This window comes from Harmonia axyridis, chromosome 4 (genome assembly GCF_914767665.1).
Source record: "Harmonia axyridis chromosome 4, icHarAxyr1.1, whole genome shotgun sequence".
NCBI lineage: Eukaryota > Metazoa > Arthropoda > Insecta > Coleoptera > Coccinellidae > Harmonia > Harmonia axyridis.
Genome location: NC_059504.1, coordinates 1,022,682 through 1,043,760, shown reverse-complemented (window position 1 = coordinate 1,043,760; position 21,079 = coordinate 1,022,682). Strand labels below are relative to the sequence as shown.

The following is a 21,079-nucleotide window of genomic DNA, read 5'->3' as shown; positions in this document are numbered from 1 at the left end:
TCTCAGATACTGAAATGTATCTCAGATATCAACAAGTATTTTACAAACCAAAAAGCATCTCAGGTTGAGCAAAATATCTTATGTACCCAAAAGTTTCCTTTACCAAAAGATATCTTATATACCGAAAAGTATCTGAGATATCAAAAAACATCTGAAATGCCGAAAATATTAAATCTATAGCGAGAAGTATCTTATACGTATACCCAGAGATATCTTATATACCGAAGAGTATCTTATATACCAAAAAGTATCTCAGATATTCAAAAGAATATTGTACATATACCGAATAATATATTAGTTAACCTGGAGTGTCTCATATATCGAAAAGTATCTCAAATACCGATAATTAAGTCAGATACAAAGTACATATCTTAGATGCTATGATAAGTATCACAGATATCAAAAAGTATTGCTAATATCTTATACTCCTAAAAGTTTCTTATACAAAAAAGTATCTAATGCTGAAAATCTTCAATCTATAGAAGTATCTTACACCTATAAGCAGCAGTATCTTATATACCGAAAAGTATCTTATACCGAGAAATGTCTTTAATAAAGCAAAGTATCTTATGTACCGAAAAGTATTTAAGATAAATGTATCTCAGATTCTACAAAATGAACTCAATTCGAATAAGAACTGTATTTTGTCTCTCTGAAAAAAAGGAATTCAGATAGGATTTCAAGTTTCCTTGAAAGAGCAACTAGAGTATATATTATTCTAAGTAATTTTCATAAAAATATTTGAGTACATCTGGTTTCTCACTTGTTTTAATATAGCTGAAGAACTTAATGTATTTTTTCAATTTCAAACATTGAATATTCTATGGTTTATATGCACAGGTTGTTTGCTAAATATGAGGCAGAAAAAACTGAAGTAAGTCCGTCTTCCATAACTGGATCACTCGAACAATAAGCAAGTGAGGATAATTGTTCTCAGACTCACCTTGTTCAACCTTCCAATCGTTCGATTTGTAATTTATCGAAAGTGAAGTCTTTGAATAAATGATCTGAATTTTTCTCAAGACAACCAATGGCTATATCTGAATAAACTTATCTAATTATCTGAGCTTCGCTTTTATTGCGAGAAGATAGTACGATTAATGTCGAGAAAATAAATACATTTAACGTTCTCACAAACTGAATGCGTTTGTCGGTACTATAATCAATTCAAATTCATCATTGTCTGATTTTCCAACATCTAATTAAAATGTGCAAAGAGAGAAGAGAAATTTAGCCTGTAGTTACAATCGATTCGAGTATAAACTCGGAGGAATTAACTGTATGCTGTTTTCATGGCACACATGTTATAATTTTTGTTATAAATGACCTCCTAATTGAAAGCAAATACTCCATTTCATCTTTCATACAATGAACAGTCGCGAATACCAAGATCGCTTCAGATTTATTTTTCAATTGGACTAGATAGAAATGTTCCTTTTCAATTTTTGTCAATACTTGATGATGTTATCTCTTGAGAATGTCCCAGTGAGCAACACGCACATACAATGTGGTCAAACTCGATGGTACCATTTCAATACAAGTTTATTTACCATCCTTGAAGTCCAACTTTCATATTGCATAACTTTTGGTACTTATATTTTCACTGACTACATTGGTATCAGTGTAACGTTTATGGTTGAACTCAGTTGTATTTGGTACAAAACTATTTTTGTCGAAAAAATATGTTATTCTGATCAGTTGTTGTGTAACGAACTTTCTCGGCCTAGGGTTAATCTCTACTGATTTTTTATCTAAAGGGTTTTCCAATAAAGGGTTCAATTTTTTAAACCAACCTTCAAACGATTAGTTAGAATTAGATCATTTAATTCGATTAACCATGGAACGTTTTCGCATCACGTTTACTCTTATTGATAACTCGCATCCCCAGAGACGCAGTACGGTACAGAAGAAGCTATTGCTGCATCAACAACGATGATGGCCAGAACGTTACAGTCAATGGTGATCGGTATAGAGCCATGATTACTAACTTTTTCATTCTTGAATTGAACAGCCATGATGTCCAGGAGCTGTGGTTCCAACAAGACGGCGCAACATGTCACACAGCTCGTGCCACAATCGATTTATTGAAAGACACGTTTGGTGACCGCCTAATTTCAAGTTTTGGACCTGTGAATTGGCCTCCAAGATCTTGTGATTTAACACCACTAGACTACTTTCTGTGGGGCTATGTAAAGTCATTGGTCCATGCGGATAAGCCACAAACCCTTGACCATTTGGAAGACAACATTCGCCGTGTTATTGCCAATATACGGCCACAAATGTTGGAAAAAGTCATCGAAAATTGGACGTCCAGATTGGACTACATCCGAGCCAGCCGTGGCGGTCATATGCCAGCAATCATATTTAAAATGTAATGCCACAAGATTATCTTGCGGATAAATAAAATTCATGTCAATCGAATAATCCATCGTTGTTTTATTGCAATTTAAAGTTCTATAGCTCTAAAAAAGCACCCTTTATATTCTCCTCTGTTTTTCCAGATACCTTCATGGAATTTGAGGCATCCTCGTCCATCCGGTGTTTGGGCAGATTGAAAAAGTCAGGAAAGACCAGATTTGCGAAACAGTAAGTAAACCGTTCAACACAGTTTCGTTCAATCCCAACCTTCATCATTCCGTTAAAATTTCCTCGCATCAGACGTCCAATCTCGGATGAGCGATATTCTCGGCGATTTCGTCGATGTAGCTTCCTCCAGTTAACCCGATAATTTCCCAGAAAGAAATATCACGCAGACGTGCGCTGGTTACAAGTAGAGCTATTATGCTAGTTTCGTATATCAAGGCGGCTTCCTTTAAAGTCGGCGGATCACAAGAAACCATCGATCTAACGAGCTGATTTTGACAAAAACTAGGTGGTCCAGTCCGAAAGATCGGCATAGGTGATACCCCACCTCTAATTCAATTGGAAAACGGTGGCTCTTTTTGTTTTGGCGTAGATCAGAGCCAAGGTCGGTGTTTTTGCGTGAGCCAATCATTTCGACACAATGTTAGCATTCTTTTGTTCTAACATTCGACAGAAAACCCTAAAAGACGGTAATTTCATTCATAAAGGCCAATATACCATAGTAAAACACATTTTTTAGGCAAAATTCGATTTTATTATTCAACATAGTTGCCTTCGAGGGCGATACAGCGATTATAGCGATCTTCCAACTTTTCGATACCATTTTTGTAGTACGATTTGTCTTTCGATTCAAAATAGACCTCAGTTTCAGCAATTACTTCTTCATTAGTGCTATATTTTTTTCCAGCGAGCATTCTATTGAGGTCTGAAAACAGGAAAAAGTCGCTGGGGGCCAGATCTGGCGAATACGGTGGATGCAGAAGCAATTCTAAGCCCAATTCATGCAATTTTGTCATTGTTTTCATTGATTTGTGACACGGCGCATTGTATTGATGAAACAGCACCTTTTTTTTCGTCAAATGGGGTCGTTTTTTAACGGTTTTATCCTTTAAACGACCCAATAACGCTTTATAATAATCGCTGTTGATGGTCTGGCCCTTTTGGAGTTAATCAATGAATATTATACCTTGCGCATTCCAGAATACTGATGCCATAACCTTGCCAGGTGACTGTTGTGTTTTTCTTCGCTTTGTATTCGGTTTATCGTGTGCAGTCCACTCAGCTGACTGTCGATTGGACTCCGGAGTGAAATGATGGAGCCATGTTTCATCCATTGTCACATATCGACGCAAAAATTCAGGTTTATTGCTTAAACAGCTTCAAACACTGCTCAGAATAATTAACACGTTGTTACTTTTGATCGATTGTGAGCTCGCGCGGCACCCATTTCGCACACAGCTTTCTCATGTACAAATATTCGTGAACGATATGATGTACACGTTCAGATGATATCTTCACAATGTCTGCTATCTCGATCAACTTCACTTCACGGTCATTCAAAATTATTTTGTGAACTTTTTGGATTTTTTCTTCGGTGACAGCCTCTTTAGGGCATCCTCTGCGTCCGCCGTCTTCGGTGCTCATTTCACTACGTTCAAACTTATCATACCAATCAATGATGGTTGATTTTCCTGGTGCAGACCCCGGAAACTTTTCATCAAGCCAAAATCTTGCTACAACTTTATTTTTTCCCTTCAAAAAGCAATATTTTATCAGCAAACGAAATTCTTTTTTTTTTCCACCTTTTTTAAAATAACAAAAGTAGCTACACTCAAAACGCAATATCTCACAAACTAATGGTCGAAGTGATGTCAAATTTTGACACGTATCTCAAGAAGATTGGTACTAACTAAAAGTCATATAGATTTAATACTAGAACCGCCATCTGTGCATCAAACCGGGGACTTTTCAATTGGCCTTATGAACGGAAGTTCTTAGGTCGCAAAAATGTTAAGGTAAGAAAAGTTTATCGAATTTGGGACACCCTGTAACGCTTAAACGTTACAGAAAACCGGCTCGAAATGAATAACCCCTCGAAATAAATTAATGTTTAGCATTTTTCACGATGAGGCGAATACGCTGAATACAAATTGAGGAATGGTCTTCTGCCAGGCCTTCGGAACCAGCACCGCCTCCGGTAGTTCTTTGAAAACGTCCCGACTCTGGTATTTCCCCCCCAACGTCATTACTCACATCGATTACCATAATTTCTAGACTTATTCCCATGCCGGTTCCTTGAGCAACAGCCGTCTTTTTCCCAGTTCACATGAAAACGAGGCAAAATACATAATATGATGTTACGCCCTGAGAATTCCTAAAATCTAGATTGCGAACTGACACCTTTAGTTTGCATTTTATTCTGTGTACCCAAAACCCATTAAACTGGAATATTAAGCTGCACAAATACTGATGAGATTGTGCTTTGATTCATTATCTTTTATAATGAATAATTTCATTTTCCGATGCTAAAATCGCTAAATGATATTTATGTAAATATTTCAATTAATTTCATTGCAAAAATCCAGTGAATTAGAGAAAATAATGTAACGAGCGTTCATTTAAATTCTGTGCTGTGGAGAAATTAGAGTGGATTTTCTGTGATTACAAGTAGCGCTTAGCTTGTATCATATTACTAACATTTTGTTTACATCTCAGAGTAATAAACATAGATAGAGGGAGCATATGTCATTTTCAGTAAGAAAATTTTGTCCCCAACAGAACTATCAAATTTGACATGAAGCGCGCGGAAATGAAAACGTATCGGTGATACGATATTTCACTCAATTTGCGAGTTTCTCCAAAAAGATCGCACTTCTTATGTCCCATAGTGAATCAACGTTTCATTTCAACTCAAAATATATAGAAATAAATACCTAAATATATCAGAAATTCAGAAAACAAACTTCAAGCGCGCCAAACGACGTGAATCAACCGATGACACTAGGAGAGCAAAAGTTGCCAAATCTTGGATTTCAGCAGGTTGATACAGAAAATAATAAATATTCTGCTTATTATGAATTCGACAATTAGGAAAAATATCGGATTCCAAATATTCGAATTTGCACATTTAATCGGGAATCACTGAAATAAATATATTTCATTCAATATAATATACATTCATAATGATATAGTAAAATTGTGGATTCGAAAATATATCACAATCCGACAACGTAATCTAACCATGTTGGGGACATGTAAAAATTGCGTACACTCCCTCTATTTATTATTACTATTACTATTACACTATGCTGAACACAAATGACATAAGAGAAGGCAAAAAACATACACTGTTGCCATTTTAATTGGAGAATCCTATTTTCTTTTAGACTTATTCCTCAAAATGACAAATATAATCTAAATAGAGATAGAGTGAACGGATCGGCGAACAAGCGCTCAAAAATGAAGAAACCTATTCGAGATGGAATAACGTGAATAGTAATAAATGGTGATCGAATATTTCAGGAAGCGATGATATAATTTGAATAATCCAGAAGTGAATAGGCAATCTCTGAGACGGTTATGAAGGTACCTAAAGATCAAGTTTCTTCTCAACGGCTTCGTTTCTTCGATTAGTTTCTGGGCTTCACGGTTGATGCGCCATGCCCCTGTGTGGGTCGCTCTGGACATTCTTCGCCGGTATAATGGCAGTATTACACGATATCGCGATGAATATATTTACATGGATGTTGTAGGGGATAAACTCTTCGAACTTTTTCAAACGCAACATGACGTAAAAAAAATTCTATTCAACATATTTAAAAGTCGTGTCGGGGATTTTGGATTGATGGTGTTTCAATAGTAGGATAACTATTGAAACATCGGAAAATCCATGAAAAAAATTTAATTAAACCATAGAGAGAAGGTATTATGTTTTCAGGAAATTCCAGAAAACCATTCAGAATTCACGAATTTATCATCGAACAGTTATTTATAATACAAATGCAAAAGGCATTGATATTCTTCAACGAGTTAAAATTTTTAATGAACTTGTATTAGAACGAACGATCTGTATTATACCGTGCGTTCATTTAAATTCGTGGTCAAAAGTGCTGTGGAGAAATTAGAGTTGATTTTAAGTAGCGCTCAGCTTGTACCATATATGTAGTTCCTAAATTCGGAGTATGTAAACCATAGAGTAATAAACTTAAATAGAGGGAGTATATGCAATTTTTGAATGTTCCCAACATGGTTAGATTACGTTGTCGAATATTTTTGAATCCACAATTTTACCATTTCATTATGAATGTATTATATTGAAAGAAATATATTTTTTTCAGTGATTCCCAATTAAATATGCAAATTTGAATATTTGGAATTCGATACTTTTTCGAATTGTCTAATTTATAAAAAGCAGAATATTTATTTCTTTCTGTATCTACCTGTTGAAATCCAAGGTTTCGCAACTTTTGCTCTCCTAATGTCATTGGTTGTTTCACGTCGTTTGGCGCGCTTGAACTTTGTTTTCTGAATTTCTGATATATTTAGGTATATATTTTAATATATTTTGTATTAATATGAAACGTTGATTCACTATGGGACATAAGAAGTGCGTTCTTTGTGGAGAAATTCGCGAATTGAGTAAAACATCGTATCATTGATATGTTTTCATTTCCGCGCTCTTCGTGTCAAATTTGATAGTTCATGTTGGGGACAAAATTTGCTTACTGAAAATGACATATGCTAACTCTATATATGTTTATTACTCTGAGGTGTTCAGTAGGTTAAGTTAGGTTAGGTTTTTCCAATTTAAAATGGTTTTAATGGCAACACTGTATATTATTTTTTATATTTCTTATATCATTTATGTGCAATCAGTTACGCCATTTAATAATGGAAAGATATACGTTTTAACAACGTTTAGAAATTGTTAAATTGTATGTGCTTTTTGTTATTTTCAAATTGTATCCTCTCTTTTGGAAATACCACCACAAACTTTAGAGACCTCAAGGAAAATCCCATTTTTTTTCTGCTGGAAGCAAGAAACTCTACTAAAAGCCCACGTGCGAACGTTAATGCATAATAAGCACCCAGAATAAATACAGGAAGTCATATTCTCTATTACCGGGATGATATTACATTCATTAAACGAGTAAGAATTAATTGTCGTGCTGATACCATATGAGCAACTTCGGATTTGAATTCCCCATCTTTAAATTCATGATAATCAGTATTAATATTCAATTTATATCCGCTTCGCATAGAAAGATGGCGGAATATGCGTATCACTATTATTTCGTTCATGTTAATGATTTAATGATTATACTAAACGTATATTATCTTCGCCTTATTTATTTAGTACAAGTCTGATAGGAAGGGAAGTAAGGTTCCTGAAGGTGAATGTTAATATTATAGGTGATATCATGCTGAAACTACACTGAAGACTTCCTACTCTAGTGTTGGATAAATTTTATTCGAAGTCTTCACAATACAATCGTAAGTTTTTCGAAGATAAGATGAAAAAATTTATATAATTACAAACTAAACTACCTTCTCCAAAAAACGTGGGCTATTCAAAAATTAGAGTGTTAAATCATAATCTAAAGAGTGAATTTCTCAAATTGAGACACAATTTTTTTTGTTATCATTCATAATGCCTAATTGACCTTTTCATCTGAGATAACTACTTCTTACATTAAATTGAATTCCTATAAGTATCTGAACACAATATGTTTATAATGTCCCAATCATTCCGTTTGAAAATAATTCCTTATACCCAGGAAAAACACATGTTTTCTTAAAAATTCGACTTTATCCGTCAACAAAGTAAATTTTATATATATAGTTAATATACTTTTTCTTCGGATATCTTCAATTAATCAAACCATTGCTTCGCTTGCACAGGGGTTTTTCCATCAAAAAACAGTGTTTTATCAATGCACGAAACTCGATTTTACCCAGTTTTTCAAACAACAACAAATGTAACGTCACTTGACCTTCAATATTTTGATCCAGACTTAACTATATTTTCCGAAATTTTGACAGGCATCTTTCGAAACTTGGTACTAACGAGAAAAAAATGATACGGCACTGGCGGTGCCATCTATGCGCCATTTAGTAACGTGATACTTCTGTAAATACCTAATGATTTCTCCAAGTCATCTGAAACTCACTTTCATAACAGTTGAATGGGTTGTTTCACACACCCACTATCATGAGTTGACGTTAAACCATCAGAACTTGTTGAGATCTGTGTTGATTGAAGAGAAGATTTCATCCCGATTGATGACATCACTAAAACATAAAGCATACCTGATCCTTTCAAAGTTTATCAGAATGATTTTCAGATTTCCGGAATAACTTGTTGTCAAAACAGGTCAAAATTGTCTCTATCAGGTACCCCAAGTTCGTTATCTAGTTTTGAATTTTTAATACAAACTTGTGTTTTTTTAATGTAAACCATAAAAATTTCTATGAGAAATAAAATCGTTCTTTTTCATTTTCAAAAATATATAATATCATATCACACGCAAAATCAACCAAATGCCTATCTTTAATAATCTGTGTACTTCAGATAATTAAAATATTGGATGGCCACCAAGGCCTCCGGATTTAACACTGTTAGATTTTTTCAATTCCAAAATTTTCGAATTGATAAATTTTTCTCTTGAAATGTGACAAAAAAAACTAAAGGTGTCAAATCCGGAGACCTTGATGGTCCCCGAATATTTCAATTACTTATTTGAAGTTAGCAAATTATCATAGAAAGGACCTTGGTTGATTTCCCGTGTGAACTGAAAATTTTGATAATTTTTATCAAGAAATATTCAGCAAAAATTTTTCAATACATCCTGGTACATACGAGTAGGAATTCACGGCTTGGCTTGATTTTCAAGCTACTTGAACATTCAAGCAACTTGAAATCAAGGCAAGCTCAAGCCAAGTAGTAGTTTTTCAATCTAAAGTCATGTCAAGTATTTATTTACCAAGTACTTGAATCATATCAAGCTACTTGATTTTCAGCAGTTTTATTGTGTAGTGTCACATCAATAAAAAAATGATGGAATGAGAAAGAGAAGAAACCTTCCAAAAAAAACTTTTAATTTCTAAACTTATTATATAAAAAAACCAAAAATATCATTTTTTTTAAATAGAAACATAAATTAAAGCACTATAAATCATAACAAAATATGAAATAATAAAAAAAATAAAGTTTTTTAATATTGAGAAACCACAAGGCTTTGTTTGATTCCACAATTTTCCACCCAGGATCTAAGACATATGAGGCATCTTGTAGATTTGTCGCCTAACCTTTTGCGGGTTTTTGTAACTGTAAGAGCAGCTCTGGAAAATTGTCTTTCAACAGGAGCTGAAGATGCTGGCGTTGATAAAAAATTCTTGGCCATTTTGGTCAAGTTTGGAAAGATATTTCTGAAACTAGCAAAATCTACCAATAGATTTCATAGAAATGTGGGAAAACTACTAATAAAGTCACACTGGCGAATGATTCAGTCTCTCGGCACTCGAGGAATCCTCTTTATTTAGTCTAAGCTCGCACGAGATTGCAGAAATATATGCCGCGCTACGAGTGCATATCAAGCTAAAGTAATATCAAGTAGCTTGATATCAAGTCAAGCAATAAATATCGAAAATCAAGTCAAGCCAAGCTCAAATATCTAATTTTTCACGAGCTTGATTTTCAAGACAAGTAGTTGGTTAAAATGTCAAACTTTTTGGCTTGAGGAATCCCTACATACTAGCACAACAGAATCAATAAATACGTAACAGGCTTCACATCACCCTCAATCTAAAGATATCTGGTACGATATGATTCGATCCTAAAAATATCTCCGGATATAACTTGATGTGACCATTTTTGTACCCAAACAGGTACCAAAATTGGTAGCAGCATCGTTCACATTTATATCAATTCCAAACAATGACTAACCATCGTCAGATGAAAGTTCCAGATAGTCCACCCAAATTGGACAAGCATGCACTCTTGCGTTGTCGTGATCATAATAGTGAATTAAGTTTGCAACAACAGAGGAATCTCCTCCTTTAGAATTAGGCATCCGCGATGTTGCATGTACGTGTACGTGAACGTTGTGGATCTATTTGAGCGGATGGCAGAATCGACCCGAGCTCGTATTTATTCATTCCATGCCTTCTCCGAAGGTCAAGAACGGTACCTTTATGGAAAATTATTTTTAGCCAACTATGCATACTATACATGCAAGATTAATCATCTTAGCCGTGTCGGCGACTACAAATGAGTATGAAGATGTTGCCATAGATAGTCAATCCAAACACTCCCTTTCAACGTCGCTGCTTTCAAAGTTATGGTTAAAGGTTAAACGTCTCAGCTAGAGGTAGTTCGTTGCGGTGTTGCTGACCATCATTTACGGTTCTCTGTAGAAGTTTGCTTAGTGTTTCGCTACGAATTGACCATTAAGTAAAGGGTGTTTTTTTTAGAGCTATAGAACTTTAAATTGCAATAAAACAACGATGGATTATTCGATTGACATGAATTTTATTTATCCGCAAGATAATCTTGTGGCATTACATTTTAAATATGATTTCTGGCATATGACCGCCACGGCTGGCTCGGATGTAGTCCAATCTGGACGTCCAATTTTCGATGACTTTTTCCAACATTTGTGGCCGTATATCGGAAATAACACGGCAAATGTTGTCTTCCAAAAATAGTCAAGGGTTTGTGGCTTATCCGCATACCAATGACTTCACATAGCCCCACAGAAAGTAGTCTAGCGGTGTTAAATCACAAGATTTTGGAGGCCAATTCACAGGTCCAAAACGTGAAATTAGGAGGTCACCAAACGTGTCTTTCAATAAATCGATTGTGGTACGAGCTGTGTGACATGTTGCGCCGTCTTGTTGGAACCACAGCTCCTGGACATCATGGTTGTTCAGTTCAGGAATGAAATAGTTAGTAATCATGGCTCTATACCGATCACCATTGACTGTAACGTTCTTCATGGCCATCATCGTTTTTGAAGAAGTACGGACCAATGATTCCACCAGCCCATAAAGCGTACCAAACAGTCAGTTTTTCTGGATGTAACGGTGTTTCGACATACACTTGAGGATTAATTTCACTCCAAATGCAGTAGTTTTGTTTGTTGACGTAGCCATTCAACCAGAAGTGCGCTTCATCGCTAAACAAAATAAAATGGACGTAGTGCGCGATACGTATTCCGTACAGAACCATTATTTTCGAAATAAAATTGCACTATTAGCAGGCGTTGTTCAGGCGTGAATCTATTCATGATGAATTCGATCTGGCTACGTAGCTGTTATTTGACGTACTAAGAGCCTCAACATCATATGCCTATTCTACATGATTTCTCAAACCAGTAATAACATTGCTAAATTCAGAAAATGTAATGAAAATTTTGTTGGTTAATCTCATTTTAATCAATTCTTCGTTCAGTGAAATGAAGATACCTATTTAGGATACGAAATCATTTTCTTCAGAACCCATCATATATCAATTCTGACTTTGAAAGTAATTGGAGGAATAGGATTAATTGCGAAATATTCATCTTTTTTTTACATAAGCCATAGAATTGTGCCAAACATCATAGTCGAACACACAACGAACTAAAACTACGTAAAAATGCATTTCAATAATACCCCTATGGACCACACTGGTCTATGCGAATTATTAGAAATGACTTAGGAAGTGATAGATGCAGCCAATGAGTGTAAACGCTCTGAAAGTGGAAAGGGGAATACGAGGGGAAATATTCAACCAATAAGATCAATCAAATCGGGACATTCTTGTTTCCAAGACGATCTGCTGAATACCGGGGTTTATTTGAGAGTATTGATAGCAATATTTTCATAAATTCCAAAGGAATTTCTGGAAACTTGGACAACCCTTGTATAATTGAAATATTCAGGCTTCCTCCAAGTGACTTTGGATATACTATACTACAAAAATGGTATTGAAAAGTTGGACTGGGGACTTTTCTATCGGCCTGTTAAATACTCAATGTAATAGCAGATTCAGTTTACTTTTAACAAGATACCTAATCTTCTAAAGTATCTCTGACAGAATTTTCATTTTATACTCAGAAAAAATCACAAAAACCAATATCTTTCAAAAATTATTCCGAAATTAAATGTAACGAAAATGAGATTAATAACAAATCTAAACCTTCGCTTTCTCTTATCTTATATTGGCGAAGGAGAATTGATAGAGCGATTTTATTGTTCGGAATAATACGGCGCTCAACTTTGTTTATCACGAAGGTGTAAATTACTTCTTTAGCCTCTTACTACGAATAATATTTCAATCTGATCGATGCCGGCCAATCAGAGTACTAATGATTCTATTGTTCCAGCTAGTGAAAACTAATTTGATGTCGATGCCAATGAATTAAGTAGATCACTTTATTGTTATACAGTTAACAACGTAGGAAATTCATTCTCTCGGTCAGGGAGTTTGTTTTATTTCAATACTTCCTATGATGAATCTTTATAATCGTTCGAGGAAAATGAAATGTTATACCCTCTGAGCTATTAGCGTGAAATTTGGCAAAAAAAATCAATTGATATACTTCATTAATTCTCCTAGCTTGATAAAATACAATGTATGAATTGTTCAGGCAGAAATTAAAGAAAACAAGATTTAAAAAATAAATACTTAAAGAGTAATCAAAACAGAACTTCAAATGAGGAAAAACCACAATTTCTAAGTGTTTGTAACGGGTGTTTTTTCCGAGGTATTTAACTTTAAGTTGGCATTACTGTTCAAGAAAGCGACCGATTTAACAGCTGTCAAGTGATTTATTCTCAATACCGCCTGAAAAACGACTGCAAATAGTGCAAAATGAGATTGCCGTTGTTCCCGATTTCCATAAGCGAATTTTGTTTAGCGATGAAGCGCACTTTTGGTTGAATGGCTACGTCAACAAACAAAACTGCCGCATTTGGAGTGAAGTTAATCCTCAAGTGTATGTCGAAACACCGTTACATCCAGAAAAACTGACTGTTTGGTGCGCTTTATGGGCTGGTGGAATCATTGATCCGTACTTCTTCGAAAACGATGATGGCCAGAACGTTACAGTCAATGGTGATCGGTATAGAGCCATGATTACTAACTTTTTCATTCCTGAATTGAACAACCATGATGTCCAGGAGCTGTGGTTCCAACAAGTCGGCGCAACATCTCACACAGCTCGTGCCAGGATCGATTTATTGAAAGACACGTTTGGTGACCGCCTAATTTCACGTTTTGGACCTGTGAATTGGCCTCCAAGATCTTGTGATTTAACACCGCTAGACTACTTTCTGTGGGGCTATGTAAAGTCATTGGTCTATGCGGATAAGCCACAAACCCTTGACCATTTGGAAGACAACATTCGCCGTGTTACTGCCGATATACGGCCACAAATGTTGGAAAAAGTAATCGAAAATTGGACGTCCAGATTGGACTACATCCGAGCCAGCCGTGGCGGTCATATGCCAGAAATCATATTTAAAATGTAATGCCACAAGATTATCTTGCGGATAAATAAAATTCATGTCAATCGAATAATCCATCGTTGTTTTATTGCAATTTAAAGTTCTATAGCTCTAAAAAAAACATCCTTTATTTGGTGCTGTATTTTTGAGTCTAAATAAATACCTTAATAACCGTAAGTAGCTCATACTGATATCCACATGATATTAATTAACAAAGTAGCAGAACTGCATTAAAATCAGCAATAATTATGTCATGCGAAATTGAAGAAAGTCGAGTTGACAGTGTTGTGTTAATAATCAAGCCAGTTCAATGAGCCAAACTGTAAATTAATGAGAGGTAAACCTAGCATTGGCTAAGCCGCCTACTTACCGGCTTCCCTTTTGTCGGAAGCAAAGCGATGGTATGAGATAAATCAGTTTCAGATCAACGATCAGCTGTCAAGTCATTTTCAGATCGCCTCGTGCCTTTGGCTGTTCTGCTTATATTTCCTTTTCGGGTGGGGGGATTGATATAATTATTTCGAGAAACGTTACGTTGTTGAATAGTGTTATTTCTAAATGGATAGCTTCGAATGATAACAACATAGAAAGGCCTAACGTCGACTTTGAGTTTTTCCGGAAAACACCTAAACATGTCAATCTTAATGTGGAGGCGGGCATTTTGGGATTACAAATTCTTGAAGTTGAGAGTTTTTGAGCGCGCATTCATTAATTCGCCGACTGCACCCGTGGAGACCACATACGGTGTGTCCATAAATTGTGTGAACAAATAGAAAAGAGAGAAACACTGCCTTGAAGTCAGTGTGCCAATTGCGTTTTTGGAGACCACATAACAATATACAGGGTGTTCCTAAACTAGAGGTGCAAAAAAAAGCGTAATTCTTGGGATGATTATAAGAAAAAACATCTGAACCTCCTGAACGTAAAAGACATAAGAAACGTCAGAAATAATACAGTGTTGCCACATAACCATTTTAAATTATATTATTCCTATTCAAAACCCCAAAATAATCAATTTGACAAGTAAAATGAGAAAAGACACTGCCTTGAAGTCAGTGTGCCAATTGCATGCCTGGAGACCACATAACGATATACAGGGTGTTCCTAAATTAGAGGTACAAACAAAAATGAGAAATTCCTAGGATGATTATTAGAAAAAACCTCTGAACCTCCTGAACTCAAATGACATAAGAAATGTCAAAAATAATGCAGTGTTGCCACATAACCATTTTGAATTGTATCATTCCTATTGAAAACCCTGAATTAATTAATTCGACTAGTTAAATGAGAAAAACACTACCTTGAATTCAGTGTGCCAATTAGATGCCTGGAGACCAGATAATAATATACAGGGTGTTCCTAAATTGGAGCTACAAACAAAAACGAGAAATTCCTAGGATGATTATAAGAAAAAACCTCTGAACCTACCGAACGCAAATGACATAAGAAATGTCAAAAATAATGCAGTGTTGCCACATAACCATTTTAAATTGTACCATTCCTATTGAAGACCCTCAACTGATTAATTTGACTAGTAAAATGAGAAAAATCCTGCCTTGAATCCAGTGTGCCAATTGGATGCCTGGAGACCACATAAAAATATACAGGGTGTTCCTAAATTGAAGACACCCCAAAAATATGAGAAATTCCTGGGATAATTATAAGAAAAAACGTTTGAACCCCCTAAACACAAATGACATAAGAAATGTCAAAAATAATACAGTGTTGCCACATAACCATTTTAAATTGTACCATTTCTATTGAAGACCCTCAATTGATTAATTTGACTAGTAAAATGAGAAAAATCCTGCCTTGAATCCAGTGTGCCAATTGGATGCCTGAAGACCAAATAACAATATACAGGGTGTTCCTAAATTGGAGGTACTAACAAAAATGAGATATTCCTCTGAAGATTTTGAGAAAAAATCGGCTGAACCTCCTAAACGCAAATGACATAAGAAATGTCGAAAATAATACAGTGTTGCCACTATAACCATTTTAAATGGTATCATTCCTATTGAAGACCCTCAATTGATTAATTTGACTAGTAAAATGAGAAAAACCCTTCCTTGAATTCAGTGTGTCAATTGCATTCCTGGAGACCACATAACAATATACAGGGTGTTCCTAAATTGGAGGTACAAACAAAAACGAGAAATTCCTCTGAAGATTTTGAGAAAAAAACGGCTGAACGTCCTGAACGCAAATGACATAAGAAATGTCAAAAAAAATACAGTGTTGCCACATAACCATTTAAAATTATATCATTTCTATTGAAGACCCTAAATTAATTAAGTTGACTAGTAAAATGGAAAAAACACTGCCAGTGTGCCAATTGGATGCCTGGAGACCAAATAACAATATACAGGGTGTTCCTAAATTGGAGGTACACACAAAAATGAGAAATTCCTGGGAAAATTATTAGAAAAAAACGGCTGAACCTCCTGAACGCAAATGACACAAGAAATGTCAAAAATAATACAGTGTTGCCACATAAATATTTAAAATTATATCATTCCTATTGAAAAACCCAGAATAATTATTTTAACTAGTAAAATAATTACTTTGACTAGTGAAATGAAAAAAACACTGCCTTGGAGTCAGTGTGCCAATTGGATGCCTGGAGATCACATAACAATATACAGGGTGTTCCTAAATTGGAGATACAAACAAAAATGAAAAATTCATGGGTAAATTATAAGAAAAAATCGTTCGAACCTCCTAAACGCAAATGACATATGAAATGTCAAAAATAATGCACAGTGTTGCCATTATAACCATTTTAAATCGTATCATTACTATTGAAAACCTCGTTTCAATTAAAAATTTCTAACAAGGAAACCACTATACTGTCCGTTATAAATTTCACAGGTCATAATGAGAACTAATCTATTCCGATCTTGTAATATCCCAAAGACGTGCAATATCAAAACCATAATAATCGTAATAAATTCTGCTACACCTACAACTCTCTCACATAGTGTGGCAACGAAACTATGGCAATAAATCCCGTGCATCCTTCAATTATGAATTCATGGAATTTCCACCTCTATCATTACGATTCGTATTTCACCAGTATTCGAATGTAGGAAACGAGAAATAATGTTATTATTTGTAGAAAATCCTCACACGAATTCAGAATTAAAAAATCAGCTGCATCGATCACGAGCAGTGCTTTTGGACGAGCTACATTGAGCACGAAGTCTCAAGTCACTTTTCAATGATAGGATATGACGCGAAAATATTCATGTTTGGGGATCATTATTATTATATCACCTGAAGGTGAAGAAAGTACTGGCACGTTTAGGTTCATCTCTAACAAGGATCATTATTTTCTGTGATTTCGAAGCACGTGAAAATGTTATGTTTGTATTTTTTATTAAATTTATGAAGTCCAGATGAATTGACAACTTCTCATTAGTTTTTTTATTGATGTGTTGATAGAACCTGTTTGATAAAGATGAAACTGCTCCAGATGTTTTAATTATGCAAAACAAGACAAGCTTTGAGATCATCGATGAATGTAGGAGATGAAACCACCTAAGAAAGTGTTATTGAACAATTTCAGTTACTTTATAAGATTTATATCTCTGAATAAAATAGGTAGATTTTAAAATATGAGTAATATTTCTGAAACAAGTAAAGGGTGTCCCAAATTCGTTGTCCAGTAAGAGTGAGGCCATCTCAGAATCCTTTTGAGCTAGAAAAATTGAATGACATAGTTTAGGGCTAGATTTTTGAAATCATTAATTTGGTGAAAAACGGAACCTCATGAATTCAACTGTTTTTGAGCTGAAGGGTGGTTTTTTCAGAGCTATAGAACTTTAAATTGCAATAAAACAACGATTGATTATTCGATTGACATGAATTTTATTTATCCGCAAGATAATCTTGTGGCATTACATTTTAAATATGATTTCTGCCATATGACCGCCACGGCTGGCTCGGATGTAGTCCAATCTGGACGTCCAATTTTCGATGACTTTTTCCAACATTTGTGGCCGTATATCGGCAATAACACGGCGAATGTTGTCTTCCAAATGGTCAAGGGTTTTGTGGCTTATCCGCATAGACCAATGACTTTACATAGCCCCACAGAAAGTAGTCTAGCGGTGTTAAATCACACGATCTTGGAGGCCAATTCACAGGTCCAAAACGTGAAATTAGGCAGTCACCAAACGTGTCTTTCAATAAATCGATTGTGGCACGAGCTGTGTGACATGTTGCGCCGTCTTGTTGGAACCACAGCTCTTGGACATCATGGTTGTTCAATTCAGGAATGAAAAAGTTAGTAATCATGGCTCTATACCGATCACCATTGACTGTAACGTTCTGGCTATCATTGTTTTTGAAGAAGTACGGACCAATAATTCCACCAGCCCATAAAGCGCACCAAACAGTCAGTTTTTCTGGATGTAACGGTGTTTCGACATACACTTGAGGATAAGCTCCACTCCAAATGCGGCAGTTTTGTTTGTTGACTTAGCCATTCAACCAAAAGTGCGCTTCATCGCTAAACAAAATAAAATGGACGTAGTGCGCGATACGTATTCCGCACAGAACCATTATTTTCGAAATGAAATTGCACTATTTGCAAGCGTTGTTCAGGCGTGAGTCTATTCATGATGAATTGCCAAACCAAACTGAGAATAAATCACTTGACAGCTGTTAAATCGGTTGCTATCCTGAACAGTAATGCCAACTTAAAGTTATATACCTCGAAAAAAAACACCCGTTATAAGGGAAAGTTGGATAATTGGAACATTCTATAGGAACTTTTTTCAATAGAATCCATCAGTGTAATCATTAATTTTTTATTTCAATTAGTTTTGAAGTTATATTACAAACTTTTGTTTTTTTAATTGTAAACCATAAAAATGACAAATGAACTTTTAGTTCCTTTTCAAAAGTATATAACATGATATATAAATTTCCACACGAAAAATGCCTATCTATAATAACCTGTGAACTTCAGATTATTAAAATATTCGGTGGCCAGCAAGGTCTCCAGATTTAACACCGTTAGAATTTTCCTTTTGGCCACATTTAAAGCACAACATTGATCAATTTGAAAATGTCGAAATGTGGAAAAAATCTATCAGTGTTAAATCCGGAGACCTTGGTGGCAACCGAATATTTTAATTATACGAATACGAATTATATGAATACGTTTACAAACGTAAAACAACTTCGAGGTGTCGGAACGGCATGAAAAATAATGAATTGAAAGCCATCGTTGCACGGTCTAAGCGTTTCTGATGGAATAATGAAAGATTTGTTATTAGTTCAGTAGATCATCAACCGTTAAATCGTAAAGGTGAGAGCGCGTTAATGGTCAATGACTTCCTCAGAAGACAGACTGAAGGTAATTAAAACCAGAGTTGATATACCACTCCCTTTTTTTGCAATTATCGTAGATATCGCGATCTATGTATATCAAGATCAGGAGCAAGGTCGCAAGATTTCATTTTTTTTCATAGGAGTAGGTGTGTAGATAGTGCGAAGAGTGTTGTTGATACATAAATTAAGCAGATAAAAATAAAGATTTTTTTGAAAATGATTGTGATGTCAGAGATACTTCTGAAAAGAATCTAATTACAAGAAAAGTTACTTTCTTAAAGATTATCTGAAGTGACTTTGGGTATTAAGTTTCACTCTATTAAGACGTATTTTAAGTTACTTCTCAAGATGCTCTACAGAAAACTTTTTAGTTGTTTTCTGAATTGAGTAAGAGTTCTGAAACAATTCTTACTTACGAAGAGACCGTAATAACACTTTCTTAGGTGGTTTCATCTCCTACATTCATCGATGATCTCAAAGCTTGACTTGTTTTGCATAATTAAAACATCTGGAGCAGTTTCATCTTTATCAAACAGGTTCTATCAACACATCAATAAAAAACTGATAAGAAGTTGTCATTTTATCTACTGCTGTGAACCGTTTTCAATTAAGGACTTCATAATGCTTACAGTTTGGAAATTAGTCCATTATTTCAGAAATTATAGAAATGAAATTTTTACTGATTTTTCCAAAAATTTTAGCTCAATTTTTTTTAAACTATAAGATCTCGAGAAATCGGTCAGCGGTGTTAGAATTGACGACACCAAATTAGCCAAATTCCTTACTCAACCGAAAATTATTATATCGAAAAATTACAATAAATTTCCTTGCTAGAAATGTACCTTAATGTGCCAGTACTTTCTTCACCTTCGAATGACATAATAATAATGTTCCCTAACATGAAAATCTTCGCGTCTTTTCCTATCATTGAAAAAATACAACATTTCTTCACTGTGATTTAGACAAACTGTTCAACAAAATCTCTCAAGTGTGGAAGACTTCCCAATAACTGACAAGCTAACATTTTCCCATCTTGTAAAAGATCCCATAGAAGATATCATCCAAGTAATCCGTGAAATAGTTCACTCTTGAAAGAACAATTACCGACATTTTTTCGTACTAATCATAGACCAAAAAAAAGGCATTATATCTCTCATTCACTTTCGCATTGTACTGAAAGAAAGTGATCTCGTATTTATGATTGATTGAAAATTTGGATCACGATCACGTCAAACTTTAGTGAATGGTGTGTGTGCCTAAATCATAATGATAACCTAAAACATCTAATCGATTTCATGATTGATATTTAGCGGTAGATATCGATTTCTTCGAGATAGGTATCGGTAACAATATTCATTAGCGGCTCTAGATTCTTCTCACGTCTATCACATTTGATGCGAAAATCGACGAGGGAATAAGAGATTTCTTTTTTTTTCCCTACGATATCGTATCCCATCATTACACGAAGAACATAATCACTTTGTGGATAATGGTATCAGACTACTTTCTGTCTCTCTGAAGTGATTTGATAGATGCATTGTGTTGTGTTTATTATTAATGATATCAGTTCAATTAGAACACTCTCGTTAATCATTTTTAAATGCCACAAGAATTTTTAGTCATAAAGGGTTTTTCAATTAGAGGTTTCATCCTGATATTGAAAAAAACGAGTATATTTCAGACAAATGGACGCCATGGCTACGGTTGCAGTACCATAACAGGCCAATTGAAAAGTCCCCGGTCTACCATAGTAAAACATATTTTTTTTGGCAAAATTCGATTTTATTATTCAACATAGTTGCCTTCGAGGGCGATACAGCGATTATAGCGATCTTACAACTTTTCGATACCATTTTTGTAGTACGATTTGTCTTTCGCTTCAAAA

At 34.9% G+C, this 21,079-nt stretch overlaps 1 protein-coding gene across 5 annotated transcripts in view; it reads left to right on the top strand.

Moving 5' to 3' along the window:
* Positions 1-21,079, top strand: part of LOC123678855 (storkhead-box protein 1) — a 72,935-nt gene that overhangs the window by 42,182 nt on the left and 9,674 nt on the right. For 4 of the 5 annotated variants that reach the window (XM_045616105.1, XM_045616103.1, XM_045616102.1 and 1 more), the window contains one exon: positions 2,502-2,586. The gene's annotated coding sequence lies outside the window, so the exon portion shown is untranslated. Of the gene's footprint in view, positions 1-2,501; positions 2,587-7,731; positions 7,858-21,079 lie in introns of those variants that run through there. The other variant, XM_045616106.1, reaches the window with a different exon arrangement.